The sequence below is a fragment of the Lithobates pipiens genome, unplaced genomic scaffold, assembly GCF_037356315.1.
Source record: "Lithobates pipiens isolate NorthernLeopardFrog02 unplaced genomic scaffold, aLitPip1_a1.2 Scaffold_37, whole genome shotgun sequence".
Lineage (NCBI taxonomy): Eukaryota > Metazoa > Chordata > Amphibia > Anura > Ranidae > Lithobates > Lithobates pipiens.
Genome location: NW_027507825.1, coordinates 14,009,050 through 14,032,500, shown reverse-complemented (window position 1 = coordinate 14,032,500; position 23,451 = coordinate 14,009,050). Strand labels below are relative to the sequence as shown.

The following is a 23,451-nucleotide window of genomic DNA, read 5'->3' as shown; positions in this document are numbered from 1 at the left end:
CGCGCTCAGTGCGCCTGCTTGCCGATGTCTACGGCGCATGCGCCGTAGACAGCGGTGCCTGTCTTCCGGCAAATATCTCCAAAACCGTGTAGGTTTAGGAGATATTTCTTGGACCTACAGGTAAGCCTTAAAGAGGAGGGCCAGTTTAAAAAAAAAAAAGTCTTAATAAAATAAAATAATCTTAATAAAATCACTTACCTGTCCAGGGCGCCCGCGATGTCGGCCGCCCGAGGCCGAGCCGTCCCTCGGCTCTCGGGTCCCGGCGCCGCCATTCCCTGTAAGGGAAACAGGCAGCGGAGCCTTACGGCTTCACTGCCCGTTTCCTACTGCGCATGCGCGAGTCCCGGAACTACTGCGCATGCGCGAGTCCCGCAGCGCTTTCTGAATGGGAAGCGCTGTGTTCTGGAACACACAGTTCCCAGAACACAGCGCGACCCATTACCCAGAAGACGCCGCGACGAAGACAGAAGACAGAAGATCTCCGCGGAGGAGGAAGAGGAAGATTAGGATAAAGTGCCTAGCAACAGGCATTTCTGGTAAGTAAAAAAAAAAAAAATTTTCTCATTTTATTTTTTTTTTAGATTTTTTTGTAATTTTTAACATTTTTTGGTTTTCAGGGTGGCCCTCCACTTTAATCTAGGCTTACCTGTAGGTCAAAGTGTGTTGTAAGGGTTTACAAACACTTTAAAAGCTACAAGTAATCTATGTTGTTTTGTAGCCTCTAGGGGGCAGACCTTGAATTCCTAGGGGGTAGTTCCTGACCCTCCCTGGGCATTCAGACGGGCGTGGAGATCGCATACATACTCCTCGCTTTGGTTGTACAGGTCAAGGCCTTGCTCAAGCTTTGCAGGTCCAATAGTCAACACAGTCTTGGCTTTGTGAATCAAGGTTGAAGTTTGTACTGAAGAGTTGTGACGTGGAAGGAAAAAAACGATCATAGAGTAGTTCAGGATTGAGGTAGAAGCTTCAGCTGGGGGTAGAGAGGATTAATCATCACCAGTGCCCCCCTCTACTGCCCTCTGCTGGAAGACTCGATGTTGCCAGTCGTGTCAGTGAAGAGCTTGGCAGATGTTATCCATGGCATTAGTGATGAAGCTGTTCGCCAATCTGGACCCACAACTGGTGGAAAGGGTCATTCTCAACCCTACAGCACAACAAATGTTCCAACGGGCAAAGATTCAACTTATCTGTTGCCAAAGCTCTCAGCAAATATATGTAGTAATTGCACAGCTGCTTTGCGGCACCTCTGTGTCATGTAGTCCTATTCTACCCAATGAAAGCATCAACAGTGAACCTAAAGACACATTAGGTGAACTATAATTTAGGTGAAATATAATCCAATCTACTTGAGTGCCGACATCTCGCTCCCTGTGGTGCACTTAACACAAAAGTCTCACTTCCATTTTTATTAATGCATTCTGTTCCCCATAGAACAAGGTGCCTATAAAACTTTGTTCCATCGTCCTATGTGCTGGGCAAGGCTAGTTGTGAGCCTGGACAGGGCACCCTTCCTCATTCCATGGCCATCCGACAACGCAGCTAGCAGGACAGATGGCACCTCCTCCAAGCACTTGCCTGCTTTCCTGGAACATTTTGGCTCACAATCTCCCCTCCCCCCACATTCCGTGAGATGCTTCTCTTGGGCAATCTGTCAATGCCATCTTTTAGCTATCTGCGTTGTCGGACGGTCATGGAGGGAGGAGGGGTGCCCTGTCTGACTGCAACACACCAGTAACCTAGAGCCCAGACATTGTCAAGGCAAAAAGTGTGCTGGGGACCCCCTTGTGCTGGTCTATATATTGTCCTGCCCATGTGCACCTTTCCTTTATGCAAATTTCAAACATATCAGAGCGGCTGCTATTTTTGCTTTTTTTTGGAAGAGTTGTAAGGTGAAGGATATGGAACAGATATATAGATGACAATAAACATTACTACAAGGAAAGGCAGGGACGGTTACCTCTCTAGTGGAAATCCGGATTCACAGAAGTTTACAGCTGTCTCATAGAATATTCATACTGCAATGACAAATAAACAGACAGGTCTCATTACCCGCTAACACAGAACCTTTTAGAAAAGAAATTGTTGCACGAGGAAAGCAATATCTTGGATATCAGATGTCTATACTAGGGTTGCATGGATACTGATGTCGATACTAAGCATTTGCACAAGTATCCGCACTCGTGTAAATGCTCTGAAATCTGAAACTGATACGCTCAGGCTCAGTTCTTTCAGCTGTCAGCAGGATTCCCCCACTGACAGCTGAAAAAAAAATTATTGGTTGTTAAGGAGCGCCACACCCTTAAAGTGGTTGTAAACCCTTACAAACCACTTTGACCTACAGGTAAGCCTAGATTAAGGCTTACCTGTAGGTCCAAGAAATATCTCCTAAACCTATATGGTTTAGGAGATATTTGCCCGAAAACGGGCACCGCTGTCTACGGCGCATGCGCCGTAGACAGCGGCGCGCAGGCGCACTGAGCGCGGCATTTCCAAGAATGGAGCTGCCGCGCGTGTCGACTCCCGTGCGCATGTGCGGGAGTGACGTCATTGCGGCTTCGCCGAATAACAGCGGCGGAGCTGCGAGACCCCACCAACAAGATGGTTGCGGCGGACTACAGGGGACAGTGGCGACTTTGCTGGCTCCTGTGTCAGGTAAGTGACACATAATGGGCTACTATGCGGTGCATAGTAGTCCATTATGCTTTGCCTTTGCAGGGAATGAAAGAGGAAGTAAACTCATCAGGGTTTACTTCCTCTTTAAAGTGATTGTAAAGCTACTAATATATCATACTTACCTCCACTGTGCAGTTAGTTTTGCTCAGAGTGGCCCAGATCCTCGACTTCTGGGGTCCCTCGGCGGCTCTCCCGGCTCCTCCCCGCATCATATAACCCCCTAGGAGAAGCGCTCTCCCGAGGGAGTTACCTTGCAGGCACGCTCCTGAGTCCAGCATTTGGCTTTCATAGACGGTGAATGACAGCAGCGGGAGCCAATGGCTGCTCTATCAATCTATCCAATCAAGAGCCGAGAACCCTGGGCAGAGGAATAACGTGTCTCCGGCGTGGGAAATTCCAGGGTTCAAGTGAGTAAAATGGGGGGCTTGTCGCTAGAAGAAGTTTTTTCACCTTAATGCATAGGATGCAATAAGGTGAAAAAACACAAGGGTTTACAACCCCTTTAACAACCAATGACTCATTCAGAAACCCCCCCTGAGGAAGACCCATGACCCTGTGTCCACACGTGTAGGGGAGGGGCCAGGACTGTGTAGGCATCCGGAACTAGTGAGCTGGGAACTTGTTAGGTGTCTGGGAGGCTTGTGTGGAAAAACGGAGATACTAGAAAGGATTTGTTTGTGCCTGTTACAGCCTGGTGCACTGGAATCACCAGGGAAAATGTGAGTACCCCCTTTCCTCTGCTATTTTAACAAATTTAGTTTTTAAAGGATATAAGCACTATTAGCCCTTGTACACTCGGTCGGACATTCCGACAACCAAATCCGTCGGATTTTGTCCAAAACTGTTGCATACACACAGTCGGACAAAGTTGTCAGAAAATCAGATTGTACTTTACGTGATGACGTTATTTCGTTAGGACGGGACTACGTTCAGGCTAGTAGCCAATAGCTTTGGTCTAGGAATTTGATCTGAGCATGCGTGGCACTTTGTCCGATAGCAATTCTCTACACATGATTGGACAAAGTTCGATCGGAAAATTTTATAGCCCAGCTGGAAAACTTGGTCCGTCGGATACTCCGACAGAAACAGTCCGATGTAGCCCACACACTGTCGGATTATCCGACAACACGGTCCTATCGGACATTGTCCATCGGAATGTCTGGCCGTGTGTACAAGGCTTTTCCTTTGCGTACACGTTCTGGATGGTATTGGCTGTCTATGAAGAAGCAGTGGAGAAACCTGGAGAGTGCTGGTTGTAGTCCGGGAGAGGCCAAGAGGCTTTTATTGACCTGACTTAATTGTACAGGTCACACTACACCAGGTGAGAATATTCCTGGAGGGTGGGGGGCGCACCTTGTGGTGACGCTACTTTCGTTATTTTGAGCACTGGTGAGAAGTGGATGGTATGAGAAGCACTATGTGACTGTGACAAGGGGCAGTTTGCATGGACTTCAGTTTGGACTGCACCTAATTTGACAAATTAACCGCTTCAATACCGGGCACTTTCACCCCATTTCTGCCCAGTCCAATTTTCAATTTTCAACACTGTTGCATTTTGAATGACAATTGTGCGGTCATGCTACACTGTACCCATATGAAATTTTTATAATTTCTTTCCCACAAATAGAGCTTTCTTTTAGTGGTATCTGATCACCACTGGGGTTTTTGAATGAAACGAAAATGAACACATTTCTTTGGCAGTGCACATGTCTACTGTAGATATAGTAATTATTAGCAGGGGTTTTCTTTGAGCCCGAAAGGTTATTTGAAGGGTTCTACCATGATAAAAAGGTTGAGAAAGGCTGGTGTAGTGTAATCACTGCACGAGCAGAGGCGGGATGTGAGTTGTCTGCTGACCAAGTCTGACCTGGCAGAGATCTGCAGCAGCTTCTATTATGAAAACTGCCAAGATCTCCAAGTTAAAGCGGAGTTCCACCCAAAAATAGAACTTCTGCTTTAAGTGATGTGGCATGTCATTTTTTTGGGGGGGGGATTGGTACCCAGCTACTACTTCCTCCTGTGGCACCCAAAGGAAGATCACCTCTCCCCCCTCCCTCCCTGCAATCTTCTGGGTCAAGTCACAGGACATGTCACATCCCAGAAGATTGCCCGGCCATTCACAGCACGCAGTGTGGAGGCCACAGCCACAGCAGGGTGCCCACAGTTAGAATGTCAGAGCCGCAAAGAGAAGGGGGAGAGGAGCGAGGTCTCATATGTCCGCATAGCTGGACCGTGGGACAGGTGAGTGTCTGATCACTTTTTGTAGCTGCTGACTTTTAAATGGGTGGAACTCCGCTTTAATTAGGTGCAAAACCCACACTAGTTTCTATTTTATGCTGAACTAGAAACAGGCATGGGTGGTTTACGAGCGTGTTTGCAATACGAGTTTTTTTATTCAAATCCTGACTCGCTTTGCGAGCATTGTCTCGCAAGTCCAGCAGGATTCAAGCCTCTGGGGTGTGCAGTACCACATTTAGCCAGAGGTGTGGGGGCGCTGGTGATGCTTGGAGACCACTCGGAGACACTCAGTTCCTGAGTGTCTCCAAGTGTCTCAGAACTTCTCCGATTGGTTCAGAGTGTTTTCGGAAGCCCCTCACCTCTGGCCACGTGCAGTACTGCATAGACGAGCACTGGCTGTGGAACGGATTATCGCAGTTTCCATTATTTCCTATGGAGAAACTCACTTTGATATACGAGTGCTTCGGATTACAAGCATTCTTCTGGAACTAATTATGCTCATAATCCAAAGTAATACTGTACACACTATAATAAAATATAACATGTTTGGATATTTGTACCCATCACATCAAACATATTACAGGAAAGGTATTTTCTACATTGTTATTTCCAATCTCCAAATAGAATGGAAGGATGTAGATTGGTAGAGTGAGCACCACTGAGCCATACAGCAGGGGATGTTGATGAATACATATGGGAAGTTGGGATAGAATGAGAGAGAGAAGGAAAAACCCAACATTTTGGGGGGTGTAGAACTGATGGGCCACGCTCTATGAATTATTATTTTTATATTGCACTGTAAATTCAAAATCTTTCAAAAACTGGTGAAGAGGGAAAACGAAGTGTGACAAAATTCGATTTTCCTGAAGGAGGAGACCCTGTGACACCCCTAGGAGAGGGAGCTTGAGGCGGTGGAGGGAAAATGGCTAATTGGGCCCAATTTGGACATTTGCACTTAGGGGTGTACTCACTTTAGACATTAATGGCTGTGTGTTGATTTATTTTGAGGCGACAGAAAATTTACACTGTTATACAAGCTGTACACTCACTACTTTACATTGTTATATTGTAGCAAAGTGTCATTTCTTCAGTGTTGTCACATGAAAAGATAAGAGAATAAAATATTTATAAAAATGTGAGGGGTGTACTCACTTTTGTGAGATCATGTATGTGCATTGGAGGGCAGGAGAGAAATTAGGGGTCTAACAGACCCCTGATGTCTCCATAAAGAGCACCTGTCACCTGCCAATGCCAAGAGGACTAGCTACCTTTGTGAAAGCAGTAGGTAGGAAAAAGTAGGAAAAAAAAGTGTAAAAAAAAATGTAATTTTAATTTAAAACACAACCCTCCCCCCCCCCCCCCCCCCATGTATATGCAAATGCACGCATAGGTTATAGGGTTCCATGTGTGTAAGAAAACAGCAATTGCACCACACGGGAGTGTGGCCATGAATGTCAGATTGAGAAAATTAATTCTAAGGCTATTATTCATAATTAAAGTATAACTAAAGGTAAAACCAATTTTATTTTATTGCTGTCTGTGCCCCCAATAAGGAGATTCATCTTCTCGATTTGTTTTGTTTACCATTTATAATTGAAAGTGAAAGTAAAAGAAATTATCCAAATTTTGGGTTAATGCAAGAAAAGTAATAGAAGGGAAACCTTCCAATGGGGGTTGGGGTCTGGTTGGGGTCCCCAGGGAATTCCCTTGATTTACAGGGATTCCCTCACTTTTTGTCTGGCTATGGGACAGGAAGTGAAGGGAAATCTACTCAATGGGACACATGGTTAAAAAAAAGAATCTGACGGGTAACCCTCCCTTACACTATCCAAAATGAAAAAAAAAGTTTTGCCTAAAGTTCTACTTTAACTCTACACTAACCTGTAAAAGCTTTTAAAGTATTGTCTACAAAAAAAAAAATAATTGAATCTTGATATGTTGGTTATCTATTTACTTATTGCAACCCAATTTTATTTTTTACAAAAAAAAATAGTATTATATTGTGTTTGTGTATATACTAAAATTCATTTTAATGGTTTTGTTCCTGAAGATATCCATTTGATAAATGGCTACACAAATATCCTACAACATAAAAACAATTGCAATGTCCACCATTTTATTCTACAGCATCTCTGATTTCAGGATATAGATAAAATGTTTTGACGTAATTTTCTAGCAAAAATAAAAAAATAAAAAAATGCTGATTTAACCAATTCAACACTAGGCCCCCCCCCCCCCCCCTTCCTGCCCAGGCCAATTTTCAGCTTTCAGTGCTGTCGCGCTTTGAATGACAATTGCGCAGTCATACAACACTGTACCCAAACAAAATTTTTAGCATTTTGTTCAAACAAATAGAGCTTTCTTTTGGTGGTATTTGATCCCCTCTGTTTTTTTTGTTTTTTTTTAAAGCTAAATAAATAAAGACAGAAAATTGTGAAAAAAAGTTTCTTTGTTTCTGTTATAAAATTTTTGGCACTGATATGCAGCACTGATGGGCATTGATAGGTGGCACGGATGGGCACTCATAAACGGCCCTGATGGGAATGTATAGATGGCTGATAGGTAGCACTGATGAGGAGGAACTGGCAAGCATTACTGATGGACACTGATTGGCACCTCTAATGGGCACTGATTGACAACCCTAGTGGGCATGGGTGGGCATCCTTGGGGGGGCTGCACTGATAATCAGCGCAGACCCCCGTCAGGAGAACAGCCAATTGGCTCTCCTCTACTCGCATCTGTCAGGTCAAGTGGCAGAAAAGCCAATACACGGCTCTTCCGGGTTTACGCTGTGATCAGCTGTGATTGGATAAAGCTGATCACATGGTAAAGAGCCTATGTCAGAGGCTCTTTACCAAGATCCAGAAAAAAGTGTGTATAAAGCCTCATACACACGATAGGACTTTGTACAAACTTTCCCTTTTGATTTTTGTACAAAGGGCGTCGGCCGTGAACTTGTATTGCATACACACAGCAGGACTTTTTCAGCCAACTTTCACCAAATCATGTGGTTTTTCTGCTCTTTACCGCCACCTTTGGTCAACTTCTGTATTGTTGTCTGATCTTTTGCATTGGTTCTGAGCATGCCTGTTTGTACCTTGTACAAAAGTCCTATAGTTTTCTGTACACACGATCAGACTTTGCTCCATCGGACTTTTGTTGCCAGAAAGTTTGTCCGTTCGCACAGCCAACAAAAGTCCGATGAAAACCAAAAAAGTTTGTCCGATGGAGCGTACACACAGTCGGATGTTGCTCCAAAACAGCTAATTTGCATGTTTGTTGTCAAAAAGTCTGATTGTGTGTATGGGCCTTAAGGGCGCTCTGAGTAACAGACTAAGCAGATATCGATCTATGTAGAGCAGTGTTTCTCAATTCCAGTCCTCATGGCCCACTAACAGGTCATGTTTTCAGGATTTCCCTCAGATGAAACAGCTGGGGTAATTACTAAGGCAGTGAAACTGATCAAATCACCTGTGCAAAATAATGGAAAGCCTGAAAACATGACCTGTTAGTGGGCCATGAGGACAAATAAGATTTGCGATTGTCTTCCTGCTTCTCCAGCCGGCCATCGGGAAGGGGTTGATTGGATGGTTTGTCAAGCAGCCGAGCAATGGGGGGATTGACTGACCAATCAAATGGTGGGGAGTGTTTGACTGCCTCCTGTACATGTAATACCCCATGCACAGTGGTGGCAGGGGCTCCATTTTTTGGGGGTGGCGGCAAACAAAATACCCGCCACCACCCCCTCCAGAAAGTGGAGCCCCTGCTGCCACTGTGCAGGGGGTGTGGTTATATGTACAGGGGGCGTAATTATATTCACTAGGCACAGCTGCTGTTGTGACAGTAAGGCTATTGCTGGGGGGCGGTATTGGTGAGGGGGCTGGAGCTCCACTTTAATGGTCTTTAGAAACATGAGAGTTGATTGGCTGCCAGTGGACAGCTCATATAATTCTTATTCCAGATACTTGATGATCTGGTGGTGTAAATTGTGGCATTTTAACCACTTATGGACCACCGCACGCCGATATACGTCCTAAGTTTGAAGAGGAATATTGTTGTTATGGCAGAAGCTAGCTGCTATAACCCCATTATTCTCTTCTGGGGCCGGCGATGCGCTTTCTGATAAGAGTGGTCTCTGCGGTGGATTCGTCCGTGAGATCACTTTTATTGGCGGCGGGAGAGGGCACTCCGATGCCCTCCACCACTTACCGGAGCCGCCGGCAGCAGCGGAGGCGGTCGGATGTTGCTCCTTGCTGGGTATGGAGACGAGTGAGGAGAAGATGGCCCCCGCCCATCTTCATACCATTGCAGGGCGGAAGCGATGTGAAAATGTAATTTCCGCCCATAGCTCTTAAAGTGGTTGTAAACCCTTACAAACCACTTTGACCTACAGGTAAGCCTAGATTAAGACTTACCTGTAGGTCCAAGCAATATCTCCTAAACCTATATGGTTTAGGAGATATTTGCCCGAAAACGGGCACCGCTGTCTATGGCGCATGCGCCGTAGACAGCGGCGCGCAGGCGCACTGAGCGCTGCATTTCCAAAAATGGAGCTGCCGCGCGTGTTGACTCCCGTGCGCATGCGCGGGAGTGACGTCATCGCGGCTTCACCGAATGACAGCGGCGGAGCTGCGAGACGCCACCAGCAAGATGGATGCGGCGGACTACAGGGGACAGTGGTGACATCGCTGGCTCCTGTGTCAGGTAAGTGACACATAATGGGCTACTATGCAGTGCGATGCGATGTGATGCGATGCATAGTAATCCATTATGCTTTGCCTTTGCAGGGAATGAAAGAGGAAGTAAACTCATCAGGGTTTACTTCCTCTTTAAAGGGCCATTTTAATTTTATTTATTTTTTAAATTATAACATTTTTTGTTTTGTTTTTTATTGCATTTTAGTGTAAATATGGGATCTGAGGTCTTTTTTTTCTATTACAAGGGATGTTTACATTCATTGTAATAGGAATAAAAGTGACACCATTTAAAAAAAAAAAAAAAAAACACTGTAAAAATAAAAGGTAAAATAAGAAAAGAATAAACATTTTTAAACTCACCCCATACCGCCAAGCTCACGTGCAGAAGCGAAGGTATACGTGAGTAGCACATGCATATGAAAACGGAGTTCAAACCACACATGTGAGGTGTCGCTGTGATCTGTAGAGCGAGAGCAATAATTCTAGCCCTAGATCTCCTCAGTAACTTAAAAAATGCAACCTGTAGAATTTTTTACATGTCGCCTATAGAGATTTTTAAGGGTAAAAAAAATGGGCTAACTTTACTGTTGAATTTTTAATTAAAAAAAGTGTATTTTTTACAAAACAAGTGTGCTTGTAAGACCGCTGCGCAAATACAGTGTGACAGAAAGTATTGCAATGACCGCCATTTTATTCTCTAGGGCAGTTAGAAAATCAAGTAAAATGTTTGGGGGTTCCTAAGTAATTTCCTAGCAAAAAAGCAGTTTTTAGCATGTAAACAACAAATCTCAGAAAGAGGCTCAGTCCTTAGGCTGGGTTCACACTGCAGCGATGCGGGAACGCTGCGAATCCGCGGCGGGTTCCCGCATCGCATACCTCCCGCCGGCAGTTCACACTGCTCTGTGCGAACTGCTGGGAGTGTCAGTGAAACTTTAATGACACCCCCAGATCAGTTCGCATATCACAGTGCGATCTGCAAACTCGGGACAGGAATCGGATTGCATGGTGTGAACACCCATGCGATCCGATTCTGCTGCGGACCAAAAAAAGGGTCCTGTGCGAGTTTGGGACCGATGCGATGCAAATTCAGCCATACTATCTGTATGGCTGAACTCGCATCGCACAGAGATCGGATGTGATTTGCACTGCAGTGCGGTGCAAATCGCATCTGATTCTCGTCAACGCAGCAGTGTGAACCCAGCCTTAAGTGGTTGATGACTGTACAGAAAAAAAACTCACCATGTCTGGATCCTCCATCCAGCTGACACTGTAAAACTCGCCAAGATAAGTGTATCGCTTTTGGTCATGATAACAGGCATAAGAGTACTCGTGAGGGGTTGGCAGATCCTCCTCCCAGCCAATCGGGAAGTAGGTATGAAACCTGTTTCCCAATTGGCCAAAACGTCAGGCGATTCTATTGGATGCCCAGCCCTGGGAGGAGGAGAAAGGAGATACAGCAGAAAGCTGCTCCAGGAGAGAACACCGGTCACCAAAGCAGCTTTTACCTGAGCCCACCATGCTCTCACCGCCTGCATCCAAGGTAAGGACTGCGGGTGGTGGGGGCTGTGTTAGTGCTGTGGGTGGGGGGTGGTGCCACTCCACCGGCGGCCCAGGGGGATTGTTTGCCGACCCCTCCAAAAGAAAAACACCAGCCACCACTGGTGGGAATTGCACTGTTTTCTGCCCCCCCAAAAATACCACCAGCCACCACTGCGCACAGCTCAGTGTACAATCTCAGCATGCCTTGGGTACAGGGATAAAATAATTCCCATTCATGCACATGGGAGTTACATCATCTCAGTCAATCAGCAAACCTGGAAGATGACCAGGCTAAGATGTCAGCGGTGGTGATGGCAGACATAAAGGTACAAATATGCTGTACACATATATCGCTGCATATATTATATCACTCTGGTTAAGCCCTTCAAGATGCTGAACCCACCAAGGAGACTGAGGACACAGCATCACTGGAGGGGACCAAGGAGACTGGGGATGGAGTATTGGTGGAAGGGACCAAGGAGACTAGGAAGGGAGCATCACTGGAAGGGACCAAGGAGACTGGGGATGGAGTATTGGTGGAAGGGACCAAGGAGACTAGGAAGGGAGCATCACTGGAGGGGACCAAGGAGCGTAGGAACGAAGCATCACTGGAGGGGACCAAGGAGACTGGGGATGGAGCATTGCTGGAGGAGATCAAGGAGACTGGGGACAGAGCATCGCTGAAGGGGACCAAGGAGACTGGGGACAGAGCATCGCTGAAGGGGACCAAGGAGACTGGGGACAGAGCATCGCTGAAGGGGACCAAGAAGACTGGGGACAGAGCATCGTTGAAGGGGACCAAGGAGACTGGGGACAGAGCATCACTGGAGGGTACCAAGGAGACTGGGGAAGGAGCATCACTGGAGGGGACCAAGTAGATGTAGCATTGCTGGAGGGAACCAAGGAGACTGAGGATGTAACATCACTGGAGGGCACCAAGGAGACTGGAGATGTAGCATCACTGGAGGGGACCAAGGAGACTAGGAACAGAGCATCACTGGAGGGGACCAAGGAGACTGGAAATGGAGCATTGCTGGAAGGGACCGAGGAGACTGGAAATGGAGCATTGCTGGAAGGGACCAAGGAGACTGGGGATGGAGCATTGCTGGAGGGGACCAAAGAGACTGGGGACAGAGCATCACTGAAGGGGACCAAGGAGACTGGAGACAGAGCTTCTCTGGAGGGTACCAAGCAGACTGGGGAAGGAGCATCACTGGAGGGGACCAAGGAGATGTAGCATTGCTGGAGGGAACCAAAGAGACTGAGGACGTAACATCACTGGAGGGTACCAAGGAGACTGGGGAAGGAGCATCACTGGAGGGGACCAAGGAGATGTAGCATTGCTGGAGGGAACCAAAGAGACTGAGGACGTAACATCACTGGAGGTGACCAAAGAGACTGGGGATGTAGCATCACTGGAGGGGACCAAGGAGATGTAGCATTGCTGGAGGGAACCAAAGAGACTGGGGATGTAGCATCACTGGAGGGGAACAAGGAGATGTAGCATTGCTGGAGGGAACCAAAGAGACTGGGGATGTAGCATCACTGGAGGGGACCAAGGAGACTGGGGGAAGGGGGTGGAGTAGCTATTGGAGACCAAGCATTGTTGGAGGAGACCAAGGAGATTAGGGATGTAGCATTCCTGGAGGAGACCAGGAAGAATGGTAATATAGCAATGCTGGAGGGGACCAAGAATTGTGATGTAGGATTGCTGGAGAGGACATGGGTCAGAGATGGCGAACCTATGGCATGCAGAGCCCACTATTACACTTCACTAGGAGGACAAAGCCCCCAGTGTCCCTACATTGTCCTGCTTTGTTCTATTGGTGAGAAAGTCCAGCGATGAGGCCAGAGCGGCCAGTATGGGCAGAGGGAGCAAGACAGGCTACACAAGTGTCACTGTGCCACTGCCATAGCACAGCAGAGGGGGGAGGGGGTGGTCAGAGGGGGGACCAGATGTACTAAGGAGTCTGCTATGAGCTGCATGGAGAGATGTGATGCATGGTGAGGAGGTGTGCTATGAGTTACATGGTGATTTATAATGTGCTGTAGCTCACTGATCTGATGTGGCTGGACAACAGAAAGGTGTGAGCTGAAGGCCAATAAATAATGTGCTAGAAGTTTGCAGTGTGATGAGATATGCGATGTGCTGCATGGCGATGGATGTTGGCACTTTGTAATAAATAAGTTGGTTTTATGTTGCAGTTTGGGCACTTGGGCTCAAAAAGGTTCACCATCACTGACCTAGGAGATTGGGGACACAGTATCACTGGAGGGTACTAAAGCAATTTGGGGGCATAATTATAAGGGGGATTTAGCCAGTAAGTGTGCCATAATATGCAAATATGCTGTGCCTACTTACATAAATTGTGGAAAGTGCCCTCACCATGATATGGTCTCTGCTCTGCTTTATGCATCTAAAGACACAACTTTCTTCTTTTAGTTCTGTCTAGATTGTGGAAGAGTTAAAACCTCTGTGAGGTTTCATTGCTGTGTGTTGTGGTGGGGGATAAAGGGGACATCTGCTAGTTTTGGAGAGGATTCCTCACCAGTGGCGATGCGTCCATTAGAGAGCGCGGGTGCCGCCCCCTCTCTTCTGCCACTCCCTCTAGCACCAATAGAAAGATTCATGCAATGCCCACCATTGCCACCCCCCTAATCAGGCGCCTGGCCCATTTTTGAGAGCAGGGCACCTGAATTACAGCAGCGGGGGGGGGGGGGGGGGGTGTTTTTGAAGCACCTGATAGGCTCTAATAGGCGTTAAAAAAGGGTGACTCAGTTGTGTTAGGAAAGCGAATATTCATTTGCTTTTCTAACACTAAACTGCCTCTCCGCCAATCAGGTGCTCAGATCTGTTACCCCTCACTTGTTTGGCTGAAACGTCAGACGCTGGGATTGGACGACAGGCGTCCAAATCATAGAAGAGGCCGGGAAGAGAGGATAGGAGAAGACATCGAGGAGCTGTCCCACCGAGACAGGTAAGTGCAGACGACGGGCCAGCGGGGGACACTGACAGCATTTGATATGGCACAGTGGCTCCGTTTGATGGGGCAGAGTGGGAGCAATTGATGGGCACAGTTGTGGTAATTGATGGGCACCGTAGTGGCAATTGATGGGCACAGTGGTGGCAAGAGATGGGCACAATGTCTGCATTTGATAGAACAGTGGCTGCATTTGATGGGTAGAGTGGCTGCAATTGATGGGCAGAGTGGCTGCATTTTATGGTGCACAGTGGCTGCATTTTATGGGGCACAGTGGCTGCATTTTATGGGGCACAGTGGCTGCATTTGATGGCACAGTGGCGCCAATTGATGGGCCCAGTGGCTGAGTTTGATGGCAGCTTGGGAGCAATTGATGGGCACAGTGGCGGCAATTGGACACAGTGGCTGCGTTTGATGGGGCACAGTGGCTGCATTTTACAGGGCACAGTGGCTGCATTTTACAGGGCACAGTGGGAGCGTTTCATGGGGCACAGTGGGAGCGTTTCATGGGGCACAGTGGGAGCGTTTCATGGGGCACAGTGGGAGCGTTTCATGGGGCACAGTGGGAGCGTTTCATGGGGCACAGTGGGAGCGTTTGATGGGCACAGTGGCTGCGATTGATAGCACAGTGGCTGCGATTGATGGTATAGTGAGGCTGCAATTAATGGGGTTTTTTTTTCAGAAATTTTGTTTTTTTGCGCCCCCCAAAAATTTTGAGCACCAGCTGCCACTGTTCCTCACACTTCCTGGGGTGTCTCCAAGAGAGGAATTTAAGAGAAATCTCCCCAATAGGACTCCAGCATCCAGATAAATTCTAAACCGTTCAATCATTTTTTATCCCAGACAAAAAAAAAGTTTTGGTTTTAGATGTATTTTTATCTCTAAACGCTACAAAATACACTGCGTAAAACGCACATTTATTCATGTGTGACAGAACGACATGTCAGCCTCGGCCACTGTTTTTAAGGTAGCCCCATGAACCCAGAGGAGCGACCATCACATGATTTGGCAGCACAATACACAGCTAGTATTATAAAGCATCATGTGACATACAAATCTGTTCTCAGTTCTGCAATCTGACAGTTGGAATTGACTCCACATCATAACTGATGACTGTACTGTGGTGGGGTGGGAGGCAGACATCTGTCAACAAATTTGGATGTGTAATGACATAAGGAAGTGAAACAATGAAAGGCAGGTAGTGAGAATACACAAAGGACGTCGCCATCAAACGCAAGAATGAGGCCCCTCCCTTTCATGCTCATCATTCCAACAATTATAAATATACAATAAAGTATTCTCTTTCCAAGAGATTCCCAGCACCTGTCACCTCTGCCAATGTCATTAGCAGGACACCCGAGATGTGAAATACCCATCCTTTTTGGGCTATTTTAGCATTTTTTTTCCCTGCTAAAACTATATTGGAATAGCGGTCAGTGAAAAATTTGCGCAAACATAAAATTGTTACAAGTACCGATACTTTTTTCAAGTACTCACTGATACCAATTATTTTTTTAAAATGTCATGTGACAGTGGCACTAATATACAGCACTGATAGGTGGCACTGATGACGCAAGGACTGTGTTAGTAGTTTTTTGTTTATTTTATTTTTTACAATTTTTTTGTTATTTTTTACAATTTATCATTTTTATTACAATGATTTCTGTTTTTTTTCTGGGGGGGAGGGAGTGGATGGTGAGAGAGAGAGAGAGAGAGAGAGAGAGATTTTTTTAGGAGGGTTTCATGAGATATCAGGGGTCTAAACAGATCCCTGACATCTCCCCTTTGAGACAGAGAAAGGGACTGAGGTCGGAGATTTCCCAGTGCCCTTTTCTGTAGCCTCAGCTGCACTGAAGATAAATGGAGAGGTGCAGTGTTAACTCCCCCCACCACTGCACCGATCGCCCCTGACTGTCCTCTGTGTCCTCCTCCACTCTCCATCCTGACAGATCTGGGGCAAGGGGACCGGAGAAGGACAGAGGGGGCAGAGGGGGACCAAAGGAGGAAATGGAGGGGGAACTTTGGTGCACGGGGAGGACACAGAGGGGGACTGGAGAAGGAAATGGAGGAGGACACGGAGGGGGGCCAGAGGAGGAGGAGGAAATGGAGGAGGACACGGAGGGGGGCCAGAGGAGGAAATGGAGGAGGACACAGACGGGGACCGGAGGAAGAAATGGAGGAGGATACAGAGGGGGACTGGAGGAGGAAATGGAGGAGGATACAGAGGGGGACTGGAGGAGGACACAGAGGAGGACTGGAGGAGGACTGGAGGAGGACACAGAGGAGGACACTAGGGGCAGTCAGGGATGATCGGCGTGGCAATGGGGGGGGGGGGGGGTTATAAGCACTGCTCTCCCTGTATAGATTTCAATAAAGCAGCTGACAGCTTCTTCTTCTCCACTCCCTCCTATGGCTTTCAGCTGTTTTATTGAAATCTATACAGGGATATCAGTGCTTGTAACTCCCCCATCGCTGCACCGATCGTCCCTGACTGTCTCCTGTGTCCTCCAGTCCTCATCTGTTTATTTATTCCCCCTCTGTGTCCTCCTCCCTGCTTCTAAGGTCTCCCTCTGTGCTCCTCTGGTCGCTGATGAGGCTGCACTGAGGAGTAGGCACTGGCTGGCATTGATGGGGCTGCAATGATAAGACTGCACTGATGGGTGCTGATGAGGCTGCACTGATTGGCGCTGATGAGGCTGCACTGAGGAGGAGGCAATGACTGGCATTGGTGGGGCTGCAATGATGAGACTGCACAGATGAGGCTGCACTGATGGGTGCTGATGAGGCTGCACTGATGGGTGCTGATGAGGCTGCACTGATGGGTGCTGATGAGGCTGCACTGATGGGTGCTGATGAGGCTGCACTGATGGGTGCTGATGAGGCTGCACTGATGGGTGCTGATGAGGCTGCACTGATTGGCGCTGATGAGGCTGCACTGAGGAGGAGGCACTGACTGGCATTGGTGGGGCTGCAATGATAAGACTGCACAGATGAGGCTGCACTGATGGGTGCTGATGAGGCTGCACTGATGGGTGCTGATGAGGCTGCGCTGATGAGGCTGCACTGAGGAGGAGGCACTGACTGGCATTGATGGGGCTGCAATGATAAGACTGCACTGATGAGGCTGCACTGATGAGCGCTGATAAAGCTGCACTGATGGGCGCTAATGAGGCTGCACTGAGGAAGAGGCACTGACTGGTATCAATGAGGCTGCACTGATGGACACTGGAATTAAAGGGGCTGTACTGCTAATGAGGCACAGATGGACACTGATTGGCACTGATGGGCACTAATGAGGCAGCACTGAAGAAGAGGCACTGATGGTCACTTATATGCATTAATGGGGCTGCACCAATGTACACTAACATGCTGCCCTGATGGACACTGATTGGCATTGATGGGGCTGCACTGATAATCAACTGATGATCAATGCCCTGATTATCAGTGTTAATGTCTACTGTCACAGGATTGCCAGTTATCCCCTTTCCTTTCCTCACACACTGACAGCACTAAGGAAAGCAAATACTGATAACTGGCATTCATTTAAATGGGATCAGCTGGGATTGGACACAACTGAACACATAGTAAAGAGCCAATGACTGGCCTGGACAGAGTCCTGACCTCAAACCAATAGAACACCTTTGGGATAAATTAGAGTGAAGACGGTGAGCCAGGCCTTCTCGTCCAACATCAGTGCCTGACCTCACAAATGCACTTCTGCAAGAATGGCCAAACATTCCCATAGACACATCTCCAAAACCTTGTGGACAGCCTTCCCAGAAGAGTTGAAGCTGTTATAGCTGCAAATGGTGGGCCAACTCAATATTGAACCTTATGGACCAAGACTGGGATGCCATTAGTTCATGTGCATGTAAAGGCAGGCGTCCCAATACTTTTAATATATATATTTTTTTTTACCTAGCATGGATCTTTACACACATGTTAAAAAAGGTATATAATTCAGAGTAGTGATTGGTCACAATTAACATTTCTAGATGTCCCCTATAACAGCAAATCTTCGCTTTCTGAGCGCAGGTCCTCTTTATTGGTTGGACTGGACAATGATCTTCTATTGGAAGTAATATAAGGAGTAAGGATGAGCTCCGGCGTGTTCGCACACTCCACGCGCAGAGCCCGCCAGGAAGTCGGCGCAGCGCTGCGCTAATCACAGGCAGTCAGACAATCCCCCCGATGTGCGGCTGCAAAGATTGGACAATGTCTCACTGCCTGTGATCAGCGCAGCGCTGCGGCGACTTCCTGGCGGGCTCTGCACGTGGAGCGTGCGAATACGCCGGAGTTCATCCTTACTAAGGAGGTCATGAAAGGAGAAGCAGCAGCTGAGTCTCATCTCTGAAAAGCCACTTCCTCTCCTTCCTCTCCATTTTCTTACCAGCAGAAATGAAAGAGATCGGTATTCGGTGTGGGGAAATGGTACAAGCAGTGGTGGCGGGGTGGGTGGGGGGGTGGGGGGTTGGGGTGATGTTTACGTCACCATCAGGAAAGGACAGGAAACTCGGAGCTCCGTGATCAGTGAAGTAGACAAAGATATGGTCGTTTGGTCCATTGCAAGAGAACAGAAAAAAAAGTGACTTACCCAAATTATGGCATGTCATATATTATAACTGAAAGCTGAGTCCCTAATCAGAGCAGAGTTGTCACATTATATTTACTTATTTGTACTTTTTTACATTTCTCCAATATCTTGCTGGTTTCTTGACTAGGCCAAAATGATATCATACATCCCAGGAGTCCTCAGGAGGGGATGGGGGGAGGGTTCTCCGCTAAACACACCCTCCTGTCTACATGCCTGAGCTAAGGGCAGATTCAAGGAAGTAAATGCTACAAAAATCGTCTGCCCTTACTCAAGATGGCCACCACTATACATGCTAGGAGGGTGTTTTTCAAGTGATTTCTCAACATAATAAACCATGGAGACATGGATGGACGGGGGAGTTTTCTTTAACTGCTTAACCTCTTGAGATCCGCGCTATAGCCGAATGACGGCTACAGCGCGGACCTCCTTTGCAATGAGAATCGCCTGATCATCGATCCGAGCAAGGGGTCGATCCCGACCCCTTACCACGTGATCAGCTGTCAGCCAATGACAGCTGATCATGTGACAAAACAGAGCCGGGGAAAAAAAGCCGATCACCGGCGGCCGTGATCGGGATATCAGTCCCGATCACGGCCAGTGTATCAGTGCCCACCTGCCCCCTGCCAGTAACCCCCAGAGAATGAATAAAGTGCCACCCATCAGTGCCCATAATGCCACCCAGCAGTGCCATGCATCAGTGCCCACAGTGCCATACATCAGTGCCCACAGTGCTATACATCAGTACCCACAGTGCCACCTATCAGTGCCCACAATCTGCCTCAACAACATTGCTGCACCTCAGTGCCACATATCCGTGCCCATCAGTGTCATCTACCAGTGCCCAGCAGTGCCACCTATCAGTGCCACCTATCAGTCCCATCTATCAGTGGTACCTATCAGTGCACCTTAGTGCCACCTATCAGTGCCGCCTTATCTGTGCCCATCAGTACTGCCTTATCTATGCCTATTAGTGTCGCCTTAACTGTGCCTATCAGTGCCCACCAGTGCCGCCTATCAGTTCCCACGAGTGCCGCCCATCAGTGCCCACCAGTGCCGCCTCATCAGCGCATTTCAATGAAGGAGAAAAATGACAAACTATTAAACATGTTTTTTTTTTTTTTTTATTTTGCATCTTTTTTTGTTGGTTTAGCAAAAAATAAAACTCCCAACTGTAATTAAATACCACCAAAAGAAAGCTCTATTTGTGGGAAAAAAAGGACCCAATTTTGTTCTGAAGCCATGTCGCACAACCGCGCAATTGTCAGTTAAAGCGACGCAGTGCCGAATCGCAAAAAAGGGGCCTGGTCCTTTGGCTGCAAATTGGTCCGGGGCTTAAGTGGTTAAACACTTGAACTCGAGAATGGTTTTCTGTTTCATGACTAGAGCATTTTTTTGCTATTTAGCATTGCGCTACATTAACTGGTAAATTCAAAGTCATGCTACACTGTACCCAAATGAAATTTCAATTATCTTTTTATACACAAATAGAGCTTTCTTTTTGTAATATTTGATCACCACTGGGTGTGTGTATATATATGAGTGTGTAGCAGACCCCCCCAGTACCCACCTAATTACCTACCTGACCCCCGTATTCCCACTTCTAATCTCAACAGCCATCTTAGGTGTGACCCCAATCCAAAGGACCGAAGAATAATAACTGACCAACCTCCAAATCACCTTCCCAGATCCTTGTCCCTTCACCGCCTCTGCGTCACCTCGGAGAACCGCCAGGAAGTTGGCAGGAGTGATGAACTAGAAAAAGACACAACATCCACATGATCAGCAACACGGGATAAAAGGTCCTTCAATAACCGACTTATATTCTCATGGTGACCCAACTGGTTTTCTGAGCTATGCTGGAATATTGGCAGGAAAATCTAAGTAGCACGGGTAGTGACGGTTGAATAAAACACATCCAGTGTTGGACAATTCTTCATAATTACTTCTCAACATCTGTAACAAAGAGCAAAGGAAAGTGATGGCGGATTCCTAATGGTGCCTTCAGATCTGGGTCTGGTGCATTGCTGCAGGAACACAGGATCCAGCGATCTACCTTGTTTACATAAGCATCGGTGGGTGCCGGCGAACACAGAGTAAAAATAATTATACATTAATAAACTTTTAAATTGGCATAGAAATATATATTTGAAATCAAATCTTTATTATTCTTTTGGCAATAACATGGTGTGGGCAGATTTCTGCCAGTCACAGGCTGTGTCACGTCCTTCCAACCTATGTCTTAGAATTACAAGGAGGTGAAGCCTCCATTAATCTACATGTAATATCCCACCTCCATTGTGTTTAGCTGGTTAGTGGGCAAATGATCAGCATAGAAACTCACTGAAAACTGAGCATGCGATTACTCCAGCGAGTCATTACAACTTACCCACCAGTCATGAGTCATTGCAACTTACCCACCACATTCACAGCCTGCTTCGTTGCTGCAAGGGGCCAACAAAACACTTAACTCCTTTCAAATATTGTCAATTGCCAATAGGACCCATACTTGTCTCAGATCTCTACACCTCTCTGACCAACTCGATGGGCTCCAGACCACTTTTTTTTCCAGGAACAGAGGCAGGGTGTGAAAATGAGAACAAAGAATGGGTCTTGGTGGCAACAAAGTGTTTACAAAAATGTCGGGATTTCAGAGATGAACCCGGTGATAGCCCAAAGACATCATAAAGGTGTCGGCAATACATAGATAGGCCCAGTGGTCAAGTCCTGGGAAAAAAGTGCAGAAATTCACCCAAGATTCCCCACCCAACCTCAAAAATAAAAAAGTGTGTGTAATATACACACTCCTTTTTTAACAAATAAAGTGCAACATTTATTGTAAAGTGACAGTTTACGAGGACACCTCCAAAATTCACATGCATCAAAAAAAAAAAATATAGAACAGATCTAACAACAAAATAATTTAACCTGCATGCTATACCAACAAAAAAAAAACACAAATGTGTGATAATGGTTCAATGCAGCCTCACTGTGCCCATCAATGCAGCCTCACTGTGCCCATCAATGCATCCTCACCTGTACCCATCATTGCAGCCTTACTTTGCCCATCAAAGCAGCCTTACTGTGCCCTTCAATGCAGCCTCACCGTGCCCATCATTGCAGCCTTACTGTGCCCATAAATGCATCCCCACCGTGCCCATCATTGCAGCCTCCCCCAAGCCCAAGGTGGGAAGTGCTGCAGGCCAATGGGAATTTGCAAAAATCTAAACACATGTTGTCCTTCTCAGTGGCAGAGTGTAGCGTGTGTAGTACTGCAGCAATGGTTAATAGATCATTGGACACGCGCCAAGCTCACGCTGTTCACTGCCAGATTGTCAGGCTCAGACTGACCAACATGGTTCTATACCACCAGGCAGCATTGAACACAGTGGGAGCGGCACCCGTAGTCCCGTCCACCGCTAGAGAGTAGTGTGATGGACTATGGGCACCTCTCTCCAGTGTGCTCAGTGCTGCCAGAAAGGGTGGACGGGACTACGGACGGCACTCCTGCTGTGTTTAATGCTGCCTGGTGGTGTAGAACCATGTCAGTCAGCCCGAGCCCAACAATCTAGCGGTGAACAGCATGAGCTCAGCGAGTACCTAATGATCTATTTACCCTTGCTGCAGTACTATACATGCTACACTCCACCACTGACAGGGACATCTTACACAAGAGGAGGAGGGCCCCCTGCAGCCACAGTGCAAAGGGAACGTCGTTCCTGCTGTAGAAAAAGTACAGGAACGGCATTCCCATGTGTTCCTGAAGGACTCGAGCCCTGGATAGGCCTTGTTCGAATACATAGAAGCCATGAAGTTGTCAGTAATGCACAGATGGGCCTTGTTCTAACCCATAGACACCATAAAGGTGTGGTTAATACACAGATGGGCCTTGTTTTAATTCATAGAAACCATGAAGGTGTCAGTAATACACAGATCAACCATGTTCTAACCCATAGACATCATAAAGGTCTGGTTAATACAAAGATGACCTTGCTCTATCCCATAGACACCATAAAGGTACGGTTAATACACAGATGGACCTTGTTCTAATCCATAGACACCATAACAGTGTGGTTAATATACATATGGGCCTTGTTCTAATCCATGGAAACCATGAAGATGTCAGTACTACACAGATGTACCTTGTTCTAATCCATAGAATCCATAAAGGTCTGGTTAATAAACAGATGGGCCTTGTTCTAATCCATAGAAACCATGAAGTTGTCAGTAATACACAGTTGGACCTTGTTCTAATCCATAGAAACAATGATGGTGTCAGTATAATACACAGATAGACCTTGTTCTAATCCATAGACACCATAGAGGTGCGGTTAATACACAGATGGGCATTGTTCTAACCCATAGAAGCCATAAAAGGTGTCAGTAAAACACAGATGGGCCTTGTTCTAATCCATAGAAATTATGAAGGTGTCAGTAATACACAGATGGGCCTTGTTCTAATTCATAGAAACCATGAAGGTGCGGTTAATACACAGATGGGCCTTGTTCTAACCCATAGAAACCATAAAAGGTCAGTAAAACACAGATGGACCTTGTTTTAATCCATAGAAACCATGAAGATGTCAGAAAGACACAGATGGACCTTGTTCTAATCCATAAAAACCATGAAGGTGTCAGTAATGCACAGATGGGCCTTGTTCTAACCCATAGACACCATAAAGGTGTGGTTAATACACAGATGGGCCTTGTTTTAATTCATAGAAACCATGAA

At 46.8% G+C, this 23,451-nt stretch overlaps 1 protein-coding gene and 1 long non-coding RNA gene across 4 annotated transcripts in view; one reads left to right on the top strand and one right to left on the bottom strand.

Moving 5' to 3' along the window:
* The window catches only part of LOC143956541 (uncharacterized), a 33,662-nt gene extending 12,802 nt beyond the window's left edge, over nt 1-20,860 (top strand). The window contains exon 2 of the long non-coding RNA XR_013269948.1: nt 20,336-20,860. This is a non-coding gene — a long non-coding RNA (uncharacterized LOC143956541). The remainder of the gene's footprint in view (nt 1-20,335) is intronic.
* The window catches only part of LOC143956536 (legumain-like), a 248,129-nt gene that overhangs the window by 65,661 nt on the left and 159,017 nt on the right, over nt 1-23,451 (bottom strand). The window lies entirely within an intron of this gene.